Consider the following 26,513-nt stretch of genomic DNA (forward strand, 5'->3'; position numbering starts at 1 on the left):
TTTGATACCTATCTTAGAATCATCATGAAGCCCTAATCCCCTCTTGTAATAGCTACAATAACATCCATTAGCTCATGTATTCATTAACCATTCATCAACAAATCAAAACACATCAAGATCCATATCTAATATACATTTTATAACCAACATATAACAAGTAAATGAATAACATATACACAATGCTAGAACAACCATCAAAGAGACATAAGAACAAGTATAATTACTCATGAAAATACAATAGGAAAGATATATTATTAGCATATGAAAAATCCAACCAAGTCAGGGACTCTTATGTACCACCTGACCATATATTGGGCTGAACCAAATCTCTATTTCAGCCAATAAACCCCATGCCATATTCCAAGCATGCATGTGGGATCTCATGGAATAATCCAAACAAAAGCAAACCAGGGCTTCCAGAGGCAAAACCACCTCAAACCTCAACCAATGATTCCAACTCATGGTCGGAAATCACTAACACCAACCAGATCGGTCTCTACCCAAGTTGTCCAGGGCTTCAAAGTGTTTGTCCCAACTACGACTCTAGGAACTAATAACTCAACCCACAACCTTCCAGGGCTCTAAAGCATTTTTCGAACCAAGGCTTCAAGACTAGTAACTCGACCCACCAAGGGATCCAGAATGTTTTTCCAACCAAGGTTCTAGGACTACTAAATCAACCCAAGTTGTTCTAGGGCTCTAGAGAATTTGTCAGAACAAAGAACTCCAGGAACCTAAGCACATAATACCTCAGAATTGTTTGAAGGATGAATGTAGAAAGTTGCGTAACCTAGCTAAAAATTATATTATTACCAGTGGCACCTTGTATTGTTGAGTGATTGACTCAATCCTTAGGTGTTGTTTAACCTTAGAGGAAGCTTAGTCTGTTCTTCATGAATGCCACAATGGAGCTTGTGGAGGTCATCTATCCGGGCTTGTTACAAGCCAAAAAATCTTGCGTGCAGGCTATTTTTGGCCCTTAATTTTTAAATATTGCATGGAAGTGGTTAAGAATTTCCATCCTTGTTAGGTATATACTCAGAAAATGCACGCTCATCTAGCTCCTCTTTTCCCCTTCATCGCTGTCGGTGCTTTCACTAAATGGGGTATTGATTTTACGACTTGCAACCTGGCCTCAGCTAAGGGTCACAAGTACATTATCATAGCCGTAGACTACTTTACGAATTGGGTCAAAGCTATGCCTAATTTCAATAGCGATGGTGAGATAGCAAGTCTTTTCCTATTCAACCACATTATTTCACGTTTTGGTATTCCAAGGGATATTGTCATTGATCATGGTAATCATTTTCATAATAAGATGATGTTTGAGTTGGCTTTAAAATTTAGATTTCGGCAGGAGAATTCATCTCCGTACTATCCTCAAGATAATGGTTAGGTTGAATCTATGAAAAAATCCCTCAAAAATATCCTACAAAGGATAATAAATAAAGCTAAATCCAATTGGCACATCATCCTATATCCTGCACTTCGGGCATACCAGATGTTTGTTAAGACCACCACAAGCTTTACTCCTTTTCAACTAGTTTATGGTTTGGAATCAGTATTCCTTATGGAATATGCGGTCCCATCTCTACTCTTGAAAAACGCCTAATTCATTTGGAACATCTCGATGAGTAGTGTCAAGATGAAACCACAATGAATGAAGCTCATAAAAAGACAGTAAACGCCCAATATGACAAGATTGTGCATCTCAGGGTTTTCTCTTAAGGTGACCTTTTCCTAGTTTATGACCAAGATAATGACACCTTGGGGGTAGGCAAGTACAAACCCATGTGGTACATTCCTTTTATCCTCCAGAAGGTCTTGAAAAAAGCTGCATATGAGTTGGTTGACTTTGATGGAAACGTGTTGTCAAAGCCCAGAAATGGGCTCTATCTTAAGAAGTATTATGCCTCGGCTATTGCCTAGAATTTTCTTTGTTTTGTAAATATTGTACATAGTTGTTTGTTTCTATCTATGGGTTTCGTGGTGATGTTGGTATTTTTTATATTCTTTGGCAAGTTTGGATGGGTGTTCTAGTGTATCTAGGGTTCACCGATGGTGCTAGTAGACATACTCAAAACTTAGCTTCTGCAGCTTAGGTAATATATTATCCATCTAGTCATTTGTTAGTGTCAAGAGGCATATGTATTAGTCCTTCATCTGACAATATGGCTGAATATAGTGCTATCATTAATTTACTATCTGAAGCAATATATTTTTTTATTGAATTGTTATTGGTTTGTTTGGATTTATAGTTGGTGGTATCTCAATTAAATAACATATATTGTGTGAGAGATCCTTTAGTACATCGCCAATTTATGAGAGTGATATTATTACAAATATCATTTAATTTTATTCATATTCCAAGATCAAATAATTCATTCGTTGATTCTATAGCTAATCAAGCATTAGATTGACACATTAATCATTCATCACATTAAAATAAAATAAAAATATCATAAAATAATCTGTATATATGATCAAATCATGACGAAACTGTCTGTATATAGATAGGAATAATATGTCGAAAATATTACAAAATGTGGACAAATGTCCTATAAAATTAGTGCTTAAGCTTGATCATGTCCATACAAATATCAATCATCTAATCTAAGTCTGTGGGCCTTTCCCTAGATCAGTTTCATAAAAGAAGACGATGGCATTTTCCACCCATCGGAAGTGTCACACCCACTCTTTTGGTACTATACCACTCACCTCTGAATGGCCTCAAGGATATCCTCTATGGCTACCATGGGAACCTAGCGAGTTAAATTCTCCAAGTTCTTCTGAATTGTATGAAGGACTCTCTCAGTATCTGTTATTGCTCTCTTCACATCTCTCTCACGGTGCCTATGACTAGGTAGACCCTTAAGTTTCACTGGTCCAACATCTCATCATGATTAAATAATGTTGTAAGATTTTTTTTCATGGAAAAAATAACTTTAACTTCTTAAGATCATATTTAAAATCCAAAAAAATCAAATAACATACAATTTTTTTTTTACCCATGTCACCCCATGCAGTGCCCTCAGGAAGTGCAAGATCCAGGTCCTCTCGATAATGTATGCCTACATAGGGGTATTCATCTATAGATATGACTTGTTCCTCTCACTAGAGGAAGAACTCGTTGTCAAATTCTTCTCGAGTGACTTCACCTCCACCAAGTCGCTTGATCAAGTCTACCCATCTAGCCATCCTCAGATATCTAGGACTGTTAATGGTTGTAGACACTTTGGGTCAAAGTGTTGGTACCCTCTCAAAGAAAAAGGAACAAAGTATGCTCCTATAGACAAAATGCTTCGTTTTCCCTCATCTCACTTAAGACAATTACTTTTTCATGCAGGCCAAGAGCCTTGTGCATCAATAAAAGACTTTCAGACGAAGGAACTCTACTGCCAAGAACATGGCAGGTCGAGAGGCCTGATGTAATGTTGTCGAGCCTGCTACCCTGGCAATGGTAAAGAGGATAATTTTAATCAACAGGGCCCTTATATTTTTTATCGGAATCTAAAATCTGACCTTACCTATCCCTGATGTGTAATAGAATCTATGTAATCTGAGGCATTTAGGCTTCCTTGGGCCCTCTCTTTCAGATCAACTGTATCCTCTCTTCGGAAAAGTCTTGCGATGAAGTAAATCTATTCCACATCAATCTGTAAAGGGATTTGATCAATCATAAATACCTCTTGCTCTAGATCCCAGTAATGAACAAGCATTTCTAACAATCGAGTTTGGGTTTTCATGTTTGACATCATAAAAAAATTGAGCAATCCACATCCTCTCAATGCATCCAATGCCATTAGATCATTTAAAACCTCATTGTCAGCATCACTGTGCTCCCTCTCTTTCCAAATAATTGACATCCTGCAAATTTAAGAGAATTCATCCATTAGAAATCAGGTTTTTCAAATCTCTTGCACGTACGTGACTTTATTAAACAAAAGTTGCATATACATGCAGCTTTTCCTTTGGAAACCCACATGTAGGGATTTCTATACGTGGTTTCCAAAGAGTTGACTCGCATACACCCAGAGGTAAATTTTAAAAAGAAAATTCCTATGGTAAAAATCGATTGAATTCATTCAAAATGCATAAAATGGATGACATTATGGATTTAGAAATACCTGCAAGCCTTCAGTTTATTAATTGGTTGAGGAAATCGTGAAATGGAGTTGCCCAAGTTTTCTACCAAGCTCTCAAGCTTTCAACACTTGCAAGTTAAAATGAATTTTTTGTGAGTTGAAATGTCTTTTTATATTAAAACTTTAAAACCCACTTTTATAAAGTTCATAATTTTTTACTTTATTATTTCATGAAATTTTAAATTTTGGCTTGAAGTGTTGGGGGAGGTTGTTTGCCAGGGTAAATGAAGACTGTGTGAGATTTTTCAACACTTCGACTCCATGATCGTAGACCTATGATGGAAGGTCTCATTGTCTTCACTGGCATATAAGTTAGGTGATATCACTCTTTTCGCTGCATTATGCATCTTAATCTCATACTGTGATATTTTTCCATATGGTTGACCCCATTATGTTGCGGCTTTCAAACCACTTTCACTCGTTGTCTTATAAAATCATAACATAGTGGTAGAGCCATTCTTTACATGGGCTTCCTAGTTATATCCTCACTAGCATATGTTTCCCATGCTACAAGAATTGTTTAGGCTCAGAAGTCCTCTTTAGCCCCACTGTGACTTTGCATTTAAGCCTCATTCCTCTTCTTCTTCGCTATCATTATGGCTTTATACCCTAGAGGCTTCCATGTGCTAAGTTGTGTTGTTGCATTGCATATTGACTACTTGTACCCTTTTGTCCTTAAGCCGAATTCACTTGGACTCATGTATAAACCACTTTTGATCATGACCTTTCTCCAAGTTCAAACCATGCATTCATTAGCCTCTATGACTTGACACCTTTTATCCATGGAAGGAACATTTCTTTGAGTGTTGACGACCATTATTCACCACCTTGCATTGAGCATAGGGATGTTCTAGTACCAGGAACTAGTGAATTTGCCTTTAACACTTGTTCTTTCCACTATAATATAGGAATTTCTTTTTCTTTTTCATGATTTAAATATGAAATAGAAAAAAAGAATTATATATTCCAAAAAGAGCAGGAACGGGACATTTACTTCGATATTTGATGGAGGAAAGAGTCACTTATGTCACCCTTGAACAAAGCACTCAAAATAAGCCTTTCCTCCATTGGGATGGGACTTAGTTTGATTTTAGGAGAGACATAACACTTTTCTTAAGTTAGTCCTCCTCCATTTGGTTATATCTTCCAATCACATGGAGAGTTTGTCAATGCCTCCTGCATTGGAAACTTATACAACGTTATCTTATGCTACCATAGAGTCACATATGAGTCATGATTTTGTTCAAGGGAAGTCAACCTGTGTCATCCATTCTATGGTGTCCCTTGACTCATTTTCAGTCAGCCATACTTGGTCTGTCAAGTTATCTTTAGTACGACATCATTTATTTGGTCCTTCACTCATGCTGGTTAAGAAGGTCTCCACTAGCTTCTTACTAGCGGGTATGTTCTTATCAACTCCAACAAATTGCTCTGAGAGTAGGCCTAGAGTTGCACCCTAGCCCTATTCACATCATTGATAGGTGACCTTGTGCTCAACATCAATCAATATCATGGGTATTTGACTGAGTGGTTTCCATTGTGTTCAATGTCAACTTACATTATCACACATTTGGATTCATGCAGTACCTTGGTTTCCATTTGAACCTATTGGTGGATTCCTCATCTCTATGTCAACTCTCATTATTGGTTGGTTTAGAGGGTTTCTTCTATGCACTAGCCACACATTGTGTACACTAAAAACATACTTCAAAATGGTTACTTCATCTCTTTTCGTCTGAGTTCTTCCAAATTATTGGCCTGTAGGTTACACTCATGCTGGTTGATATGGGATGCCTTAATGCCTTCCTTCCAACAAATATTTTCCCTTTGAACCCAGCTCATTTCTCTAGGAACAAGATCTAGAGTCCTTTTTCAGTACCTTAGGGTTTGCAGTCATCAATGGCAGGCACCTTCTCTATCGATAGTGAGAATACATTAATGTCTCCTAATTTATCGATTCTCTCAAGTGTTCAACATCAACACATTTGTTCACACTTGTTAGATTGCACTGGGGTAGATTGACTCTCATCATCATTATTGGTGAGTTATCTCGCATTTTTTAATGATATACATCAAAGACTAGTAATCAAACGATTTCTCACATGGTTGAATTCAACTCATTTATTCCCATAGTGTATGAATGTACCATCTGCAGTTGGTGAAGACCTTTAGTTGTGTCAGAATCTTGGTTCGCTTGTCAGTTCCTTCATTTTTTTGCCAGTGTTACCAACGACCCTTATATGTTGCAGTTCATCACAACAACATCCTGTATGTCGACACTCGAGTTTATGTAGTACCACTATGTTAAGAAATTTACTGCATAACATAAATAATTACTAAGAGGAATAAATATAAAAAGAACCAGCAACTACCATAAACACATAAACACAAATGTTTATCCGGGAAAACCCAAAATCCGAGGTAAAACCCAACCTAATAAGATCTCATTAGCATTGGCCAAAGCCCTGGCCAATCTGACCAAGTGAGCCTTCACCCCTCACCTCCAGGTATTGCATTACAATGAAGTCCTTCCAGCCTTTTATAAGCTCCATTACATATAATACCACGGGCAGAATACTATGGGTGCACAATACCAAGTGCCCCAAAACCATCACTGTTTAACCTAGTCAACTTTGACTCTATCATGAGTCAAGTTTACCTAACACACTATTCCACCTATATGACATGGTACTATTATGAGGATCAATTAGGTAGCATCAGTGAGCACACATTCTTCGAGAAACATTGATCAATTTTTTTTATATGTGATATTGAGACATAACTCTGTTATGTTCCTTTGCGACTATGACCAGATGATCCACTATGTATTCTTCAGTCTTATTTTTACACTTATATATACATGATGGATCTACTTTGTACTTGATCAGCAAACATGATTTACTATATCTGAGCATGGGTATGCCCACCTCAAACATGAGTCTACTTTCTGATTCTTTTTGTAAGTATTCAGTGGACTAGAATCTTGTGATATTCTCTCAGGTCCTCAAAAGATCTCTCTTTATACTTAATACATTTTGGCCATCATGTACCCCTTCTGACCTCATATATTAGGGGGCATCTGTTATAGCATCATTCAACACTCATGTGTTGGAAATAATACTGGGGAGGGGGGTGAATCAGTATTTATCGATTCAATAACTTTTTCTTTTCATACTCAAATTTATATATGCTACTTTAGTGAAGGTAACTCGCGTGTACATGCAACTATCTTTAAAGAAACCAACATATATCCAACATACTTATGATTGAGTTAATTCATCATATGCTGATCTTTAATCAGTGCATCGGTACTTCATTAAACATATAAATAGTAACCATGTGTAGTAATAACAGAATAAACCATCAGACATAAGCAGCACACATGAAGACCAAGATTTAAGGTGGAAACCCAATGTGGGACAAAAACTACATGCTTCGCTCTTCTTTTAATATAAGAAAAACCTGTTTACAATCTTGTACTGGTGCATACTCATACCAGTACGCAGGCACCCACCTGTAGAAGGATAAAACCTTATCTCGTTCTACAGCTTCTATTGGAAGGGAGTTACAACCCCCTAACTCTTGTACTAGCTAATCCATTTACTAGTACGTAGGCACCGACCTATAGAAGGCTCCAACCTTCACTCATTTTCTAGTTGCTACTAGAATGGAGCTCCAACCCCCTTGCTCCTATACTAGCCAATCCATTTACTAGTACGTAGGCATCGGCCTACAGAAGGCTCCAACCTTGACTCATTTTCCAGCTGCTACTGGAAGGGAGCTCCAACCCCCTGGCTCTTGTACTGGCCAATATGTTTACCAGTATGTAGGCGCTGGCCTATAGAAGGCTATGACCTTCTCTCTTCCTCTAGGGATCATGTTTCATAAATTTTCAGACTAGATACTCCTAGAACACAACACCACAATCTGAAGGACTCTTTTCATCAAATTTTCATACTAAACCCATCAATAACATTGAAGCTCAAAATTAATCACCACTGCAATACAACCATCAAATACATCTGCATCAACCAATCACTAAAAACCTGTCATCACTGAAGCAAATCACAATCAATCAATCTGAACATTCAAAACACTGTCACCAAAACTCAAAGCAGAACCTAGAATTCTGCATTAACAACCAGAACCAACTGCAACTTCAAACATCATATTTCATAATGTATACGCTACTTTTATGTGTCGAATCCGGTGTGTATACGTGCTTTTAACAAAGCGATCCAGTGTATAGATCTGCAAATACTAACTTAAACTTCACAACTATTCCAAACTTCAGTCATACCTAGATCATAACATTTACAGAATAAAACATGTGTTAGTATTCAGATCTAGCCCAATCAACATTAGATCATGCAATGATAAGTCATTTCAGTTTTTATGATACTGATCTAACATTGTATCCAAAGTGCACAAAATATTTCAGATCATCTCATAATCATAGGCCCCGCAACATAACATATACTTCATATAGAAGTATTCCTTAGAAACCGATTCACTTGCACATCATGGCCTAATGATATTCTCCTCCTTATATAGCCTTAGGCCTTTCTCAATACCTCAGACCAAAACCACTTAGGACCAATACCTCAAACCAAATACCTCAGACCAATACCTTGGACCAAATACCTCAGACCAATACCTTGGACCAATACCTTGGATGAAAACCTTGATTTTCCATCCCATACGTGCTTTTCCTTTTGTGAAAGTGTGTGTATATGTATATGCTCCTTTTGTTCTGTTGACCCGCGTGTATATGCTACTTGGACAAAATGAACTAGCGTATACCTTTTAAACCATTTATGGAGTCTGATTTGTAATCCTTTGCTATTAACCTATTGCACTGTGAACTATCATTTATGTGAGTTACCATGAAGGACAACACCTATATCATAATGACAACAATCTCCCCCTTTGGACTTGATGGCAACCACAACACCAAGATACTCTCCCCCTTTGGCATCAAGGGAAAAGGGCGGACCAAGATATTCTCCCCTTTTGATATATATTATGTTGTCCATTCTCCCCCTGAGTACAAGGAGAGTCTGCAAAGATATTTTTCAAAAGAATAACATGACTCTATAACTCAACTAAGTGAGTATGAACTCCCTAACACCAATGACTCATACATACATCAATCACCCGACCAAGTTGGGATATACCAAATGTTTATACATGACTGAAATAGCAATTATTACATCATCCTTCCCATGCATAGTGGGGTTACAAATTCGGTCTTTTCATGACCTTTACATCAAATCATATACATGCCATTTATAACGAGGACCAACAATATAAACAAGACCATGATAGTCATTAGAAACTATCATACACCGTATATGATCAGCATCATCAGCATCAAGATCAATAGCCTGTATATGTCCATCATCAAGAGAGTCACCTGATTCAAACAACTATGTGGATCAAGCAATATAATTATCGTCATGTACCAAGGTATTCTAATATAGTGCCAACAATGCATTATTAGAAACTTATGCTCCCCCTGAACCTGTGCCAACTGTTTACTATCAGATCATACCATTGCATTTGTTAGTAAGAATCATCAAGGCATCATCATCAACCAATTATTCATCAACTTATTAACATCTTATGAAGGCCAAAAACATTTTCATGTATCATCAGCAGACTGTAACCATCATCAATCAGAACATAATAGATAATTGATAATTGACTAAACCATGTCAGACCCCTTTTCTTGAGTTTGTGCCACTTCTTTTTCTTCAAAACACCATATACATGATTGTGCAGCTTCTAACTTGCATATACACATGACTTATCTTCATGATAACTCCGTTTGAGATTTAGAAAATTGAAGTTTCACACTTTCAACTCCCCCTGAGTTGGTTATGTCTATATACTGTGCTATGCCACATATTTTTTACTGTACTTCCTTCTTCTTCCATATCTTCAAGTGTGATGATGTTTTCACCTTTTGGTATGGTGGCTGAAATTTGCTCCTCCATTCCTTTGCTATATGTCCAAACTTGTTACATGCATAACATCTTAGATGTTTCATATTCCTTCTATCGCAATCAATAGCTTCGTGACCAAACATATGGAAAGAAAAACAATATCCCTTAAAGTAGCTGGAAACTGATGATCTTTCTCTGTGATGGTCTTGAACCATTCTACTTCTGCATATGGCTGCAACATGTCCAAAATTATGACATACAAAACATTCAACATTATTCATCAGAGGAAATAACCGACTATCACTTCCATAGTTAGGAGTAAATGATTTTCTTTGAAGACTTTCTTTCCTTGGTTGTTGATGGGGTTGACCTCTTATCTCCTTGTTGAGCATTTCAGATTTTGCATTAGAGTTCCTTGCCTCATCTTGTGAGCTAGATTCACCTTCAACAGTTTCATGAAAACCAAGACTAGTTTTGATGGTAGGAGACCTTTGACTACTAAGAATATTATCCAAAATCTTAGTACTATCTTGAAATCGTAACAGTTTATCCTTTTCTTCTAATTTACCTTTTAAGATATTTACCTCAACCTGATATTTCTCTTCCTTTTCTAGATATTGCTTCTTCATGATTTCTTCAACCTTTCTTCCTTCTTCCACTTGTTGCTTTAATTTTAGAATCTTATTTTCTTGTTCTTCATCTGCTTGAGGTGGTTCTTCATTCTGCTTATTTGAATTTTCAAGATCTTCTTTTAGAGAGAGGATCTTAGCTTCAAGACTTTCATAGTAATTAGATCTATATTTAAGTCTCTTAATTGTTGTACTCTTTTCATTTACTTCATTTCTTAATGATGTCACTTCAGCCTGCAACTTTTGACATTGATCTTCCTTTTCCTTTACATTGCTTCCTTACTTTGTTTCCTTCCTCCAACTAAGCTTTTAATCTGGTAACTTCTTCTCTGAAGGCACACTCCCTTTTGTTAAATAGATCTTATTGATCTCTGATTTTATTTGTGAGTCTTTTAACTTCTGCCTCAATATTTCTTTCACGATCATTTCAATATATTCAACATTGCATGAAGAGAGAAAAGTATCACCAGAAGACCAAAATTTGTACCTAATACTTCTTTTGTTTATTCATCTTCAATCTAAGGTGATTTTGAATCTGAATATGTTCTTCCACCTAATGGCCCATTGTCTCTCCTGTTGTCACTATTCCTTTGAGATGTCTTCTTATTCTTCTTTAGATTCTTTCCCATTGTTTCTACAGATCTCGTTCAAGCGATAAAGCTTTTGCCAAAGGACCTGCTCTGATACCAATTATTGGAAATAATAATGAGGGGGGGAGGGGGTGAATCAGTATTTATCAATTCAATAACTATTTCTTTTCATACTCAAGTTTATATACGCTACTTCAATGAAGGTAACTCGTGTGTACATGCTACTGTCTTTAAAGTAACCACTGTATATCTAGCAAACTTATGATTTTATTAATTCATCATATGTTGATCTTTAATCAATGCATCAGTACTTCATTAACCATATAAACAGTAAACATGTGCATTAATAAAATATTAAACCATCACACATAAGCAACAAACATGAACACCAAGATTTAAGGTGGAAACCCAATGCAGGACAAAAACCACATGCTGTTGTCTTCTTTTAATATAAGAAAAACCTGTTTACAATATTGTATAGGTGCAGACTCATACCAGTATGTAGGCACCCACCTGCAGAAGGCTACAACTTTCTCTTGTTCTCCAGCTTTTACTGGAAGGGAGCTACAACCCCCCAGCTCTTGTACTAGCCGATCTGTTTACTAGTACGTAGGAGCTGACCTACAGAAGGCTCCAACCTTCACTTGTTTTCCAGCTGCTACTGGAAGGGAGATCCTGTTAGCTCTGCTTTAAAATTCAGTTTTTATAGGTCAAACTTGGGACTGATGGTTGGTTTGTGTCGAGAAAGGAGTGTGCTGCAGTCTTTTTACTTTCTTCCTTCGGTTTCCTCATACCCACCTAACCTCCGCTGTCTCTGTTTCTTCTATGGAAATATTTATTCCCTGGTTTCCTCCATTTTCCTACAAAACCCTTCGAAACCCCATGCAACCCGTGCCTTCATTTGTTCCTCGAATTAACCGTTTCCCTGTCATAACAGTGGGAAACCTGTGTAATTAACCCTTCACCTTGATCTCCACCGTCGATCGCCCACGATCCGACGGTCTCCACTATGTTTACCGCATGATTAAACCCTGCACACTTTCCTCGTAATCTGACCGTTCGTCGCATGATCGGATGGCAGTTGCAAGCCCCAATCACACGACTTGCACGTGCGTTAACCTGCGGGGGTGGTGGTTTTTGTCCGCCACGTGTCACGAAAAAACTGGATCACATAGTCATATACGGATACCGTCGTTGCTCCGTAGGCGATGCGGGGAATACCACCCGCCCGCGAAACAGCCTGTCCCCCAGCCGTTAACCTCCGCGTGACTTCTGCTCTCGGTCACCATCAAATCTGCTACAACCAGATCCGACAGCCCTCATTGCTTCGTCTACGTGTCCTCCTGATACCTCCTTCTGATGCTTTCTCCACTGTTGATTTATATGATTCGACGGCTCACAATGCACTCCACCCGCTTATCCCGATAGCCCCTACAATTCATCCTCTGCTATTCATCTGTGGATCCAACGACCATTAATTGTTCTCGTTCTGTGCCCACCTCTACCATACTGTCTTAACTCCATTGACTATCTTGAGCTCCCGAGGGACAACAACAATCAGCTACCCTATACCTGCACAGTAATATCTCAGCAACTGCATTTAACAAGCAGCATGGCCGAGGAAGAAAAGTACAGGAAAGAGCAGTTAAAAGCATTTATCAGGCATGGAATTTCATCCATAATTCACTCCAGCTACCCGAGAAGGACATCAGAATATCAGAAAAGGCTGATTTTGTTCATTAAAACACTTAGATTTCAGCAGAGCCCATATCTAAGAATTAATGTGGTTGGTGATCAGTTATGACCCCTCCACGCATAGGTTATGTAGAGAAATTTTGTAATCAACCTCCATATATACCCAGAAACAGAATGTAAGAGGTTGATGAATGTTGTTTTGTTGTAAGCTTCAAATTCTGGAGACTGTAACTACTGTGATACCTGCAGTGTCTGGTCTTCATTTTCAGCTAATGCAAGCTTCTTTTGCTATTAATTGCTCACTTTCCACTTCTTCTTCTTTGTTCCAGGTTGTGCCTGTTATGCATTGATTCATGTGCTATAGATGTTTAGCATTAGAGGGGCTGTCATCCACCTTTGTGTTAAAATCTAGTTAGTATTATTGAATGTGTATGCAAGTTTCTGTTGTTTTAATGCTAGAGAGCTGTCATCCTGTCTGCACATTAAGAAATAGATTTACAGACCTTTAAACTAGTTGCAGCCGGCCATCACAGGGTCCTGTGCATCTACTGGTGTGGTCAGTCTTCTCCATCAACACATTTTCCTTAAATTGTGAGTATTTGGTGGTCTAAAGCCTTGTAGTCTGGGGGTGTTCACCCATGTCTGGGGCTAAGCATAGTAGAAGTGGTTATCTGGCTTGAATATGCAGCATTTCTTTCATTCATCCACCATTTTTCCAACATTTTATTGAGTTTGTAATGTTCCCGAGCATCTCTGATATACAACCTAGGAGAGTTTCTTGGGGTGATAACATTAATTGGCACCATTGCCGGGGAGAGGAGATTTGAAGCTCAGCTTCCCTAGGAGAACGACATAGTTCCAGATTTTGATGATAGACAAAGTCTGGGCACATAATTTGGTTGTAATCATCGATCTAACGACTCCATTTGAGGAAGACCATCCTTTGGCAACTCCACATTACAATTCTGGTGCAGTTGGTGGCGCGTGCTTGAAGACATTTTTAGAAATCACCAGCTAAACCAGTGCCTGATCCTGAGAAGATCGTTCAGTAGAAGAAAATATTGCAGTAAGGAGCATCAGGACCAGGTAAGCCTTAGAAGTTCCATGTATCTCTGTTAGTGAATGTCACCTTCAGATATTCATAAAGCTCCTTAGTCATTCATTTCCCTTTCGGACATCAGGTCAAACAAGCATCCATGTTGTCCATCATATTCCTCTATTTCTGTCATTCTTTTCATTGATCCATTCCACTTAGTCTACCAGTGTCCTTCCACTTACCCCAGTCATGGCAGGTCAGCAAGCCCTTACAAAGATAAAAAGAATAGTTGCTGCTAGGTATGGACCCTTAGTCTTGCCTACCCCTTTGAATGCCATGCCTGTAGGAGATTATCAAGAATTTATGCCAAAGTTTACTGGTACAGAAGGAGTATCAGTAGAAGAGCACCTTGAATCTTTTTATTGTTATGTTGATAATCTAGATATTAATGAAGAGGATGTTTGGATGAGGGTTTTTGTCCAAAGCCTAGATGGGGAGGCTAGAAAATGGTTTAGAGAAATACCCCCTAAGTCTGTAGTAGACATTGAGGCCCTAGATGATGTGTTCTTAAAGAACTGGGGGAATAATAAAGATCTACTCTTTTATTATACTGAATTTAGGAACTTGCAGAGAGAAGATGGTGAGCTGTTGTCTGATTTCAACAAAAGATTCAATCTTATGTACAACATATTGTCAGTTGAAGTGAAGCCCACCCCTGCTTTTGCTATGATCACTTATGCTAATGCCTTCGATTCTCAGTTCTGCCTGCTGTTAAGAGAAAGAAGATCAGCTTCTTTGGCTGATATGAAAAATGCAGCCTTTGAAGTAGAATCGAACATTCTGGCTGCAGAAAGACTTGAAGGTGATGTTGAAAGGAGAAGACGGGGAGGAGAGTCCTCATCATCCTCAGAGCCTGAGATTGATAAATTAGCTAGGATGATTGAGTTTTTTGCCTCTGAAGTTTCCAAACTAAAGGATGAGCAGTATTCTAAAGAAGCAGGAGCTCCTTGTCCCTTTACTCTTTCAAAGGAAAACCCTTATAAAGGAACATAGGAGCAGTTGCAGATTTTGCAAAGAATCATAGTTGCAAATGAAGATAAAGGGGTAAAGACCCTTTTGCAGAATTCAGTCATGGAAGAAAAGCAGCCTGAAGATGAGGAGGAGGTTCATGGTTTAGGAGATAAGAGCAATGCCCCCTTCTTAACCAGAGCTGCATATGAAGAAGCATTATCAAGAGGCATTGCTTGTCAGTTTGTTCTACCTGCAAAACAACAAGCTGATCAGCAGAAGCAGTCAGCAGCAGATCCTATCAACCTCCAAGAATTTTTCCCCAAAGCCAGCTCATCTTCACATGGCTATGCAGATTTGCAAACTTTACTACCTGCTTTTGTCCCCCACCTAGTGATCAAAAAGGGAGAATAAAGCTCCCCATCATCTTTTGTCCCGCTGTTTGCTCAAATGACAATCCCTCAAAGTTGCCCCTTGAACACTGAGACAAAACAAAATTTAATGATCAAGGCTGAAACTGATCATCTCAGTCTTGATATCCTGAAATCTGCTCAGGTGTTCTCCACATAGATTGAAAGGGAAGCTTATCAAATGACAGAGGAAGAGGGTGTAGAGTTGTGGGACTCCTCCTTGGATGAGGATTGTTCAAAGCAAGATGAAGGAGTTGATGGTGTCTCTGTCTCCCCTGCACAAGAAAATGATGGTTCATTATTCATATTAGTTGTGCAGACCACAGATGACACAAAAAAGTACACAGCAGTCGTGATTATTCAATAGGTGTACAAAGGCTCCCATGAAGAACGTCCAAGGAGGAAAATACACAGAAGGGAGATGAAATTTGATCCATATTTACCTATTAAGCTGAAATGTCATAAACTTTTCTGAGGTAAAGGATCAAATAAACCCTATTTTTCTAATCTATGATGAACCAGTCGAGAGCAGGAGAAATAGTTTTGGTGGCTCAGTAGATGGGCAGTTTTTGAAGTTTTAAGTTTTCAAACCTTAATATTGTAAGGGTGTTCTTTTAGTATAGACTTAATTTGACTCCATGCCTAATGGAATACTAGGCAATGTTTTTATGCTAATTTTGTATGAAGGCGTTGGTTTGTAGTTCTTAAGAACTCACAGGGAGGATCTCATCCCCAGAAGGAGCCAGTGTTAGCTCTGCTTTAAACTTCAGTGTTTACAGGTCAAACTTGGGACTGATGGTTGGTTTATGCTGAGAAAGGAGCGCACTGCAGTCTTTTTACTTTCTTCCTTCAGTTTCCTCATACCCACCTAACCTCCGCTGTCTCTGTTTCTTCTATGGAAATCTTTATTCCCTGGTTTCCTCCATTTTCCTACAAAACCCTTCGAAATCCCATGCAGCCTGTGCCTTCATTTGTTCCTCGAATTAACCGTTTCCCTATCATAACAGTGGGAAACCTGTGTAATTAACCCTCCACCTTGATCTCCACCTTCGATCGCCCCCGATCTGACGGTCTCTGCTATGTTTACCATATGATTAAACCCTGCGCACTTTCTTTGTAATCTGACCATCTGTCGCACGATCGGACGGCATTCGCAAGCCCCAATCACGTGACTTGCATGCGCGTTAACCAGCGGGGGTGGTGGTTTTTGTCCGCCACGTGTCGCGAAACAATTGGATCATGTAGCCATATATGGATACCGCCGTTGCTCCGTAGGCAGTGCGAGGAATACCACCCGCCCGCGAAACAGCCTGTCCCCCAGCCGTTAACCTCCACACGACTTTCGCTCTTGATCACCATCAGATCTGCTGCGTCCAGATCCGACGGCCCTTGTTGCTCCGTGTACGTGTCATCCCGATACCTCCTTTCGATGCGTCCTCCACCATTGATTTATATGATCCGATGGCTCACGATGCACTCCACTCGCTTATCCCGATAGCCCCTGCAATTCATCCTCTGGCGTTCATCTGTGGATCTGATGGCCATTAATTGTTCTTGTTCTATGCCCACCTCTGCCATACTGTCTTAACTCCGTTGACTATCTTGAGCTCCCGAGGGACAACAATGATAAGCTACCATGTACTTGCATAATAATATCTCAGTAACTGCATTTAACAAGCAGCATGGCCGAGGAAGAAAAGTACAGGAAAGAGCAGTTAAAAGCATTTATCAGGCATGGAATTTCATCCATATTTCACTCCAGCTGCCCGAGAAGGACATCAAAATATCAGAAAAGGCCGATTTTGTTCATTAAAACATTTAGATTTTAGCAGAGCCCATATCTGAGAATTAATGTGGTTTGTGATCAATTATGACCCCTCCACGCATAGGTTATGTAGAGAAATTTTGTAATCAACCTCCATATATACCCAGAAACAGAATCTAAGAGGTTGATGAATGTTATTTTGTTGTAAGCTTCAACTTCTGGAGACTGTAACTACTGTGATACCTACAGTGTATGGTCTTCATTTTCAGTTAATACAAGCTTCTTTTGCTGTTAATTGCTCACTTTCCACTTCTTCTTCTTTGTTCTAGGCTGTGCCTATTATGCATTTATTCATGTGTTGTAGATGTTTAGCATTAGAGGGGTTGTCATCCCACCTCTGTGTTAGAATCTAGTTAGTATTATTGAATGTGTATGCAGGTTTCTGTTGTTTTAATGTCATAGAGCTGTCATCCTGTCTACGCATTAAGAAATAGATTTACAGACCTTTAAACTTGTTGCAGTCGGCCATCATAGGGTCCTGTGCATCTGCTGGTGTGTTCAGTCTTCTCCATCATCACATTTTCCATAAATTTTGAGTAATTGGTGGTCTAAAGCCTTGTAGTCTAGGGGGTGTTCACCCATGTCTGGGGTTAAGCATAGTAGAAGTGGTTATCTTGCTTGAATATGCAACATTTCTTTCATTCATCCACCATTTTTCCAACATTTTGTTGAGTTTGTGATGTTCTCGAGCATCTCTGATATACAACCTAGGAGAGTTTCTTGGGGTGATAACAGATCCAACCCCCTGGCTCTTGTACTAGCTGATCCATTTACTAGTACATAGGCATCAGCCTACAGAAGGCTCCAACCTTCACTCATTTTCCAGCTGCTACAGGAAGGGAACTCCAACCCCCTGGCTCTTGTACTGGCTGATATGTTTACCAGTATGTAGGTGCTGGCCTACAGAAGGCTACGACCTTCTCTCTTCCTCGAGGCACCTAATTTCATAAATTTTCAGACTAGATACTCCTAGAACACAACACCACAATCTGAAGGCCTTATTTCATCAAATTTTCATACTGGACCCATCAATAACATTGAAGCTCAAAATTAGTCACCACTACAATACAACTATCAAATACATCTGTATCAACCAATCACTGAAAACCCATAATCACTGAAGAAAATCAAAATCAATCAATTTGAACATTCAGAACACTGTCATGAACACATAGTTACCGAAACTCAAAGAAGAACCCAGAACTCTACATCAACAACCAGAACCAACTGCAACTTCAAACATCATATTTCATAATGTATACACTACTTTGATGTGCTGAATCCAGCGTGTATATGCACTTTTAACAAAGTGATCCAACATATAGATATGCAGATACTAACTTCAACTTCACAACTATTCCAGACTTCAGTCATATCCACATCATAACATTTACAGAATAGAGCATGCGTTAGTATTCAGATCTAGCCCAATCAACATTAGATCATGCAATGATAAGCCATTTCAGTTCTTATGATCCTGATCTAACATTGTATCCAAAGTGCACAAAATATTTCAGATCATCTCATAATCGTAGCCCTTGCAACATAACAGATACTTTAGATAGAAGTATTCCTCAGAAACCCATTCACTTGCACACCATAGCCTAATGATCTTCTCCTCCTTATATAGTTTTAGGCCTTTCTCAATACCTCGAACCAAAACCACTTAGGACCAATACCTTGAACCAAATACCTCAGACCAATACCTTGGACCAAATACCTCGAACCAAATACCACAAACCAATACCATCAACCAAATACCTCGGACCAATGCCTTGGACCAAAACCTTGATTTTCCATCCCATACGCGCTTTTCCTTCTATGAAAGTGTGTGTATATGTATATGCTCCTTTTGTTTTGTTAACCCGCATGTATACACTACTAGGATAAAATGAACCAGCGTATACTTCTTAAACCATTTCTGGAGTCTGTTCTATAATCCTTTGTTGTTAACCTGTTGCACAGTGAACTGTCATCTATGTGAGTTACGATCAAGGACAACACCTGTATCATAATGCCAACGTCATGTAGTTTTGATGCTCTCATATGGCCTTGGGCAACCCTTTTCCATTCAAACTTGATCATTTATTAAAAAATAATATTTTCAATTCCATATGCGACTCTACCCTTTAAAAATCACATAAAAATGTTATGCTCTTGACCTGTGAGAAATACCAAAAATGCAAAGAAATATAGCCTAGAACACAGAATAAAATGAGAGAAACAACAAGTATTTTATTATTCAGAAATAGATTCAATGCTCACTTGCCTCTTCGAGGGGGGAACCTCCAACAAACAAGGGCTCGATTACAATAAGACTCGATGATATTTCCCTTACTAACTAAGTCTATTTATAGCTAAATGACATCCAAAACCCTAACTAGTAGTGGTCCCTTGCATAACATAGGTTAACCACTTTATTTATTAACTATGGCCCATTTACAAATAACTATGGTCCCTTCTCTCTAATGCAAGTCAACCACTTACAATTATTAATGCGAGCTTTATTTACTCTCTAACTAACTATGACTATGACTCGGCCCACTGGGCTTATTACATAAATAAAGGGGTTAGGGTTAGACCCTAACATGCCCTCCCCCATCAAAAGTAGCCTTGTCCTCAACGTTGAAGCTGCAGAAACTATTGAAGAATAGTGGTTAGTTCCTAGGTCGCATCTTCTAAAGAGGTGTCCTTCCACTTGATGATGACTTACTTTATCGTACGACCACAAAGATGTCTTCCATGGGTATCGAGGGCCTTTTCTGGTTGGAGTCAGAGTAGGCTTTCCTCTTCCAATTTGGGTAGACTGGTTTGAATTATGCAATTGTTCCCCACCACTTTCTTGAGGCATAATACAAGGAAGACTGGATCGATTTTTTTAGCTGGTGGCAAGGCGAGTTTGTAGGCGACTACTCCAATGCGTTGAAGTATTTGATAATGTCCATAGAATTTGGTGCTAGTTTCTGGCAGCCCTTTTCTTTGAGAGATTTTTTCTTATATGGTTGGAATCACAGGAATACCTGATCCCCTTCTTGAAATGTGCACTCAGAACAATATTGGTCTCCCTGTTTCTTCTTTCGATTATGACCTTGATGTAGATTATATTTTAGATGAGCTATCATGGCGACATGGTTCTGTAGGAGTTGATCAACTGCCTACACCTTAGAACATATAGGGATATGAGAAATAGGTGAAGGTGGGAGTTTGCCATACACTACCTCATATGGATTCATCTTGGTGGATACATGATAGTTAGTATTATACCACCATTTAGCTAAAGGTAGCCACTATACTCATTGATGTTTTTTTTCTGAAGTGAAGCACTTTAGATATGTCTGCAAACATTTTTTGACTACTTCTGTTTGACCATCAGTTTGGGTATGATAGGAAGTACTTAGTTGGAGTTGCATGCCTTATAGCTTGAAAATTTCTTTCCAAATTTGATGGTGAAAGTGGGGTCATGACCAGACACAATGGAAGTTAACATGCCATGCAGTTTGAAGATCTGGTCCATGAAATATTGAGCCACCAAAGTGGGGATAAATGGGTCAGGTAGAGCACAAAAATGAGAATATTTAGAAAGTCTATCCATAAACACATGATGATGGATTTGTTTCCCAACTTTGGGAGACCAGTGATGAAACCCATGGAAACATTTATCTAGACAGATGCAGGGAGTGGCAATGGCTGTAAGTTTCCTGGTAACTTGACTGTTTCTCCTTTGTTGAATTGACACACATCACATTCAGCTACAAAATTAGGAATTTCGTTTTTCATGCCAATTCGAAAGAATGACGATAGTGAGCATAAGTCTTCTGAAACCCTCAATTCCCTGCAGTTGGAGATGAGTGAAACTCTTCCAAAATGTGGGTTTTGAGGGTGGATGTCAGTGATATAACTACTTGATTGTAGTGAAGAATATCATCCTTCCAAGAGTAGTCGGCAGAGGAATTAGGATCTTCTCAAAAGTTATTAATAAGTTGGGAGAGAGAGGGGTGTGAGAACCATTCCTTGTGGGCCTCTTCAATCCAATCTGGTATGGGAAGAGAGATTTATAGTAGGGTGCTTTCATCTTCAAATTGGCATGATAAAGCATCATCTACTACATTGTTGCACCCTTTCTTGTAAATTATCTCGTAATCATATCCCAACATTTTGGCCACCATTTATTTTTATATGGTGATGATAGATGTTGCTCCAAAAAATATTTTAGGTTTTGATGTTCCATGCATATTTGGAAATTTCACCCCAACATGTATGGTCACGAGGTGTCTACTGCATGTAAGATGGCCATCATTTCTTTCTCATAGGTAGATTGACCCAGATGTTTTCCACTTAGTTGTTGGTTGGTGAAGGCTAATGGTTGACCTTCCTGCATTAATTCAACACCAATACCAGTACCAGAAGCATCACATTCAATCGCAAAAGATTTGGTGAAGTCTGGTAGGGCCAATATGGGAGTGGAGCACATGGCCTATTTGAGAGCCACGAACGCTTGCTAAGTTGCATCAGTCCAGAGAAATGATTTTTTCTTGAGAAGCTTAGTGAGGGGTCTAGCAATGTCACCATAATTATGAACAAATTTGTGATAGTAGCCAACGAGACCCAATAATCCCCTCAAACTCTTCAAGGTTTTTGGTTGGGGCCAATCTTGCATTGCTTGTATCTTTTTTGGGTCAACCCTCACTTCTTCACGACAGCCAATGTGTCCCAAATACTTGACTTATTCCATGCCAAAAGAGCACTTAGAAAATTTGACAAATAATTTGTGATTTCGGAGTAGTTGCAAGATCAGGTCTACATGCTGAAGATGTTTGTCCCCGGTTAGGTTGTAGATGAGAATGTCATCAAAGAAGACGATGACAAATTTTCGAAGATATGGTTTCAGTAGGTGGTTAATGAGGCTTTGAAAAGTAGATGGATCATTACAAAGACCAAATTGCATGACCAAGAATTCATAATGGTCTTCATGAGTTTGGAAGGCAGCCTTGGGAATGTCTACTTCCTTCATGCGTAATTGGTGATAGCCAGAGCGAAGATCTAGCTTGGTAAAGAATTGAGCACCATGTAGTTCATCAAGAAAACGATCAACAACTAGAATAGGAAATATGTCTTTGACAGTGAGCTTGTTGACGGCCTAAAATTCTGAACATATGCACCATTATCCATATTTCTTTAGCACCATGAGCATTGTTGATGAATAAGGACTGATGCTAGGATGAATAATGCCAGATTCGAGGAGTTCCTTGATGATTTATTCAATTTCATTTTTTTGGGTGAAAGGATATTGGTATGGCCGCACATTAGGCAGTTGGGCCCTTGGGACCAAAGGGATGTTATTATCATGTTCACCCCTAGAGGGTGGAAGCTCTTTAGGTTTGTCAAATACTTGTTGGTCGCTGTCTAAGACATGTTGCATCTCATGATGAATATGAGGAGTAGTGGATTCAATGGCCTGGATGGAATCAAATTGGATGATGACTCTGTAATGACCCTTTTTCAAAATATTTTCCATTCGATGTGAGCTGATGATAGTAGGAGCACCTCCCTGGAGTCCACGTAATGTATGAATGTAGTCATTCTACTTAAATCTCATGTATAACTCCTCGAAATCCATTGTGATCAGGCCCAGTGTGCGAATCCATTCAACACCTACGACAATGTCACAACCACCCATTTCAATAGCAAACATGCAGATCTTTAGGTGGTAGTCTCCCATCTGAAGTTTAATATTTTCATAGCGGCCTTCACATTTCATGGTCCTCCCATCAATGATAAGGACTTGGAAGTTAGAGACTGCCTGCACAAAATAATGAATAACTTTGGTGACTCTCTTATGGATAGAGTTATGAGTGCTGCCACTGTCAATCAATACCACTACTAGTCAATGTTTAAGAAAACCTTGAATTTTGAGAGTTTGAGGGGAAGAAATGCTTGCCAAAGCATGTAGTGAGATAACTGGTTCATCTGGTGTAGCTGTGAGATCATTTTCAGCTTGGGTTTCCTCAACTTCGTCCTCGAGCCCCCTAAGGGGTGGGGCTTCCTCAGATGAGATGTTATCAATAGCATTAATTTGAAATAATTTTGGTTCCTTTCATTTATGCCTCGAGGAGTATTTGTCATCACAGTAGTAGAAAAATCCTTATTTTCATCTTTCAACGATTTCTGCTGGAGACACCTTTTGAACCTTAAGTGCTTGGGTATGACCCTAAGCCTGGGTGGGATGCCCCTTGGCTACAAAATTTGGATGAGTTGACTAGGACGCTAAGGTGAGATCCACCTCAATGGCCTTTTTGCAAGCGTCCAACCACGTAGCTGGGTGGTGCATCCAGACATGGGATTGGATGGCTTCTTTGAGACCACTGATGAAACACTCTAAGTATAAGTCATCTCCTAGACCGTCAGTTATGATGGCCAATGTCTCAAAGGGTGAAATGTAATCTTTTACTGTGCTTATCTATCGGAGCTTAGTGAGATGGCCCAAAAAAATAGATTCTCTATCAAAGCAGTCACATAGGGCTTTTGAGAACATGTGCCAAGTTATGTTCCCAGGATAACATTTCTGATGCCACTGCCACCATTTCCATCTCTCTTAGTCTAAGTAAAGGGCTCCCACATATAGTTTATTTTGATCTGCATAGATATCATTAAGGGAGAAATATTGTTCCATTTGTGCTACCCATACTACATGATTAGAGCCATCAAATTTGTAGATGTCTAGCTTGGGTGGCCGAGGGTGGGAATGTTGGTGATTTCCATGGAAGTGAATGTGATGGCTAGATTCTCCTTCGAGGTTTTCATCAACACTATGCTCCTCCCGATGAGACCTCTACATCATATTGGTGAGCCATGAAAGTTATGAGGTAATTTGGTCCACATTTCCCTAGAACTCATCTAACCTTTTTCCAAGACTCTCGATCTTCTCATAGGCCATGAATTGAGATCTGGTACCTACCATACACAAAACCTGGCTAATTACTTAATAGTAGTCTTCTTGGAAAGATGGTGAGCTCAGGAATCTATTAGAGTGGGTCACGTGAAGTCACTTTGGAAAGATTTGGGACTGCCAGAAATTGAGGCTGACAAGTGAATGGTACCATTGTGATCAACTCGTCGTCCTGAAGCTTATGGGATAAGTCTCTTGCAAGTGTCCTGAGATGGTCTCAATACTGCAGTGCCTAATTCTATAAAACTTGATCCTGCCCATTTTACTACGAAAATAGGGCCCTTGTTGTAGTAGTAGCAAGCCTCATTGTAGAAAGTGTCTGATCAACATTGTGAAACCCCAACTGTTGAATGTGAGTTGCACGATGGAAAAAAAACCCCAACTGTTGGATTTGGTTTGTATGACGGCGTTAGAACCTCAACTACTAGATATGATTTGCATTGCGGTGGTAGAACCTGAACTACTAGATATCATCTGGAAGATAAGGTAGTGGCCGATCTTTAGATAGCAGAGGGAATTATGGTCACAAAGGAGTGTCAAGTGCTACAGATCGCAATATACATAGGGGTCAAACAATAGTACTTGACCCAATATTTTAGGGAACTAACTAAGGAGGATCAACTGTACCCTTAGCCATAATACCAAAATACCCTATCTTACGCATGAGTAATCTCCCCAAGCGCTGTTCTCAGTGTACTATAGCAGTAAGACGGTCGATGACTTATCTAAGGCTAGGTTTCAAGTGAGCTTAGGGGGTTTCTGATATACCGAAGGGTATGTGGAAGTGCAATCTGTGCGCAGTTTTCTACTAATCAAAGGGGTACGCACAGGGGTCATAAGGGAGTCCAACAAGCATGACCACCTCATGTAGTTCCTGTGTGCATACCTCCCCAAGTCTGCAAGTTTATGCGCTCAACAAAAAATCTCATGGTTTAAAGACACTGGAACATGCCTCAGGCCAAAAGAAATCTGTGAAAATTGGAGGTACAATTGGCCATAGAAAGTGCTTTGATACCACTTGTTATGCCCTTGACTTGTGAGAAATTCCATAATACTAGAATTGCAAAGAAATATAGCACAAAACATATAATAAAATGAGGAAAAAAACAAGTATTTTATTATTCAGAAATATATTCAATGTTCACTTGCCTCTTCGAGAGGGAAAACTCGAGTAGAGAAGAGCTCGATTACAATAAGACTAGATGATGTTTCTTTTACTAACTAAGACTATGATCTCAATGTGGAATATTAGTTTTTCTATGCTAAGATCCTCATCAGAATAAAAAAATGTGCTTGAGGTTTGTACTCCAAAATAACAAGTAAAATCATGAGCTTATATGTGTGTTTTCTTATGTTAATTTCATGAAAAATTTAAACATGAAATCAAAAGACTGAATGGAAGCATGCACCAATCAGTAATACACCATCCATTGTTAAAGGAGTTCACCCCTCTTGGGCTACATATCCTTGGATCAACTCTAATGGCATGACCCCTTCTCATTATGCTCAATGTTTAGAAAAAAAGAGTACATAAAGTGTTGAGAAATGGAATGGTTAATTTCTCCTTCAAAGAAACAAAGTTCTGCAAGATTTATCACTCCATAAAATGTTAACCTATAGTCAAACATGTAAACTTTTAGCAAACAATGGTATCTTACACCAAGACCCCATACTCCAACATCAAAGAGCATCAACAATACCACAGTCCACTTGAAGTACATAAACAAGTCTCTTCTCCAAGAAACATAGAGAAAAGAGGAATAAAAGGTACAACACTGATGTAATATCTATTGCAAAAAGCACATGGAGGCTGGAAAACCCCTGCAAGGTCATCTCCATCTTCAAACTCCTCCATAAACTGATTCAACTCTCTGGTTGACCATGGCACCCATAGACTTCAATGTACAAAAATCCTATCTAGAAGTGCTCCTCTGATTCTGAAACCTACTCTAATGAGTCCAGAATGTCCAAAAATGTCTACCCAGCCTATTTTTTCACCCAATTTGGTAAAAAATTGAAGAATTTATGACCTCTCCTAGTTTCTCCGCTATTCACTCTACAAATTGCACAAAATTCGGCATCATCCTATAATTTCGCCCACCATGTGCTCTAACGGAGTGACATTTTCATTGATTTTTAGGCAAATTTGTAGGACTGTTAATTTTTCCAGTGAGGCTTAAAAACCAAAATATTGGTCATATTGGGGGCCATGTGCCGAGGGGATAGCCCCCGATGATGGTCCCCTTCCTCCAGCGGTCACATTAAATGTTTGCAGTTTAAC

The sequence above is a fragment of the Pinus tabuliformis genome, chromosome 7, assembly GCF_031772625.1.
Source record: "Pinus tabuliformis cultivar Carrire ecotype Pingquan chromosome 7, CPIR1, whole genome shotgun sequence".
NCBI classification, from domain to species: Eukaryota; Viridiplantae; Streptophyta; class Pinopsida; order Pinales; family Pinaceae; genus Pinus; species Pinus tabuliformis.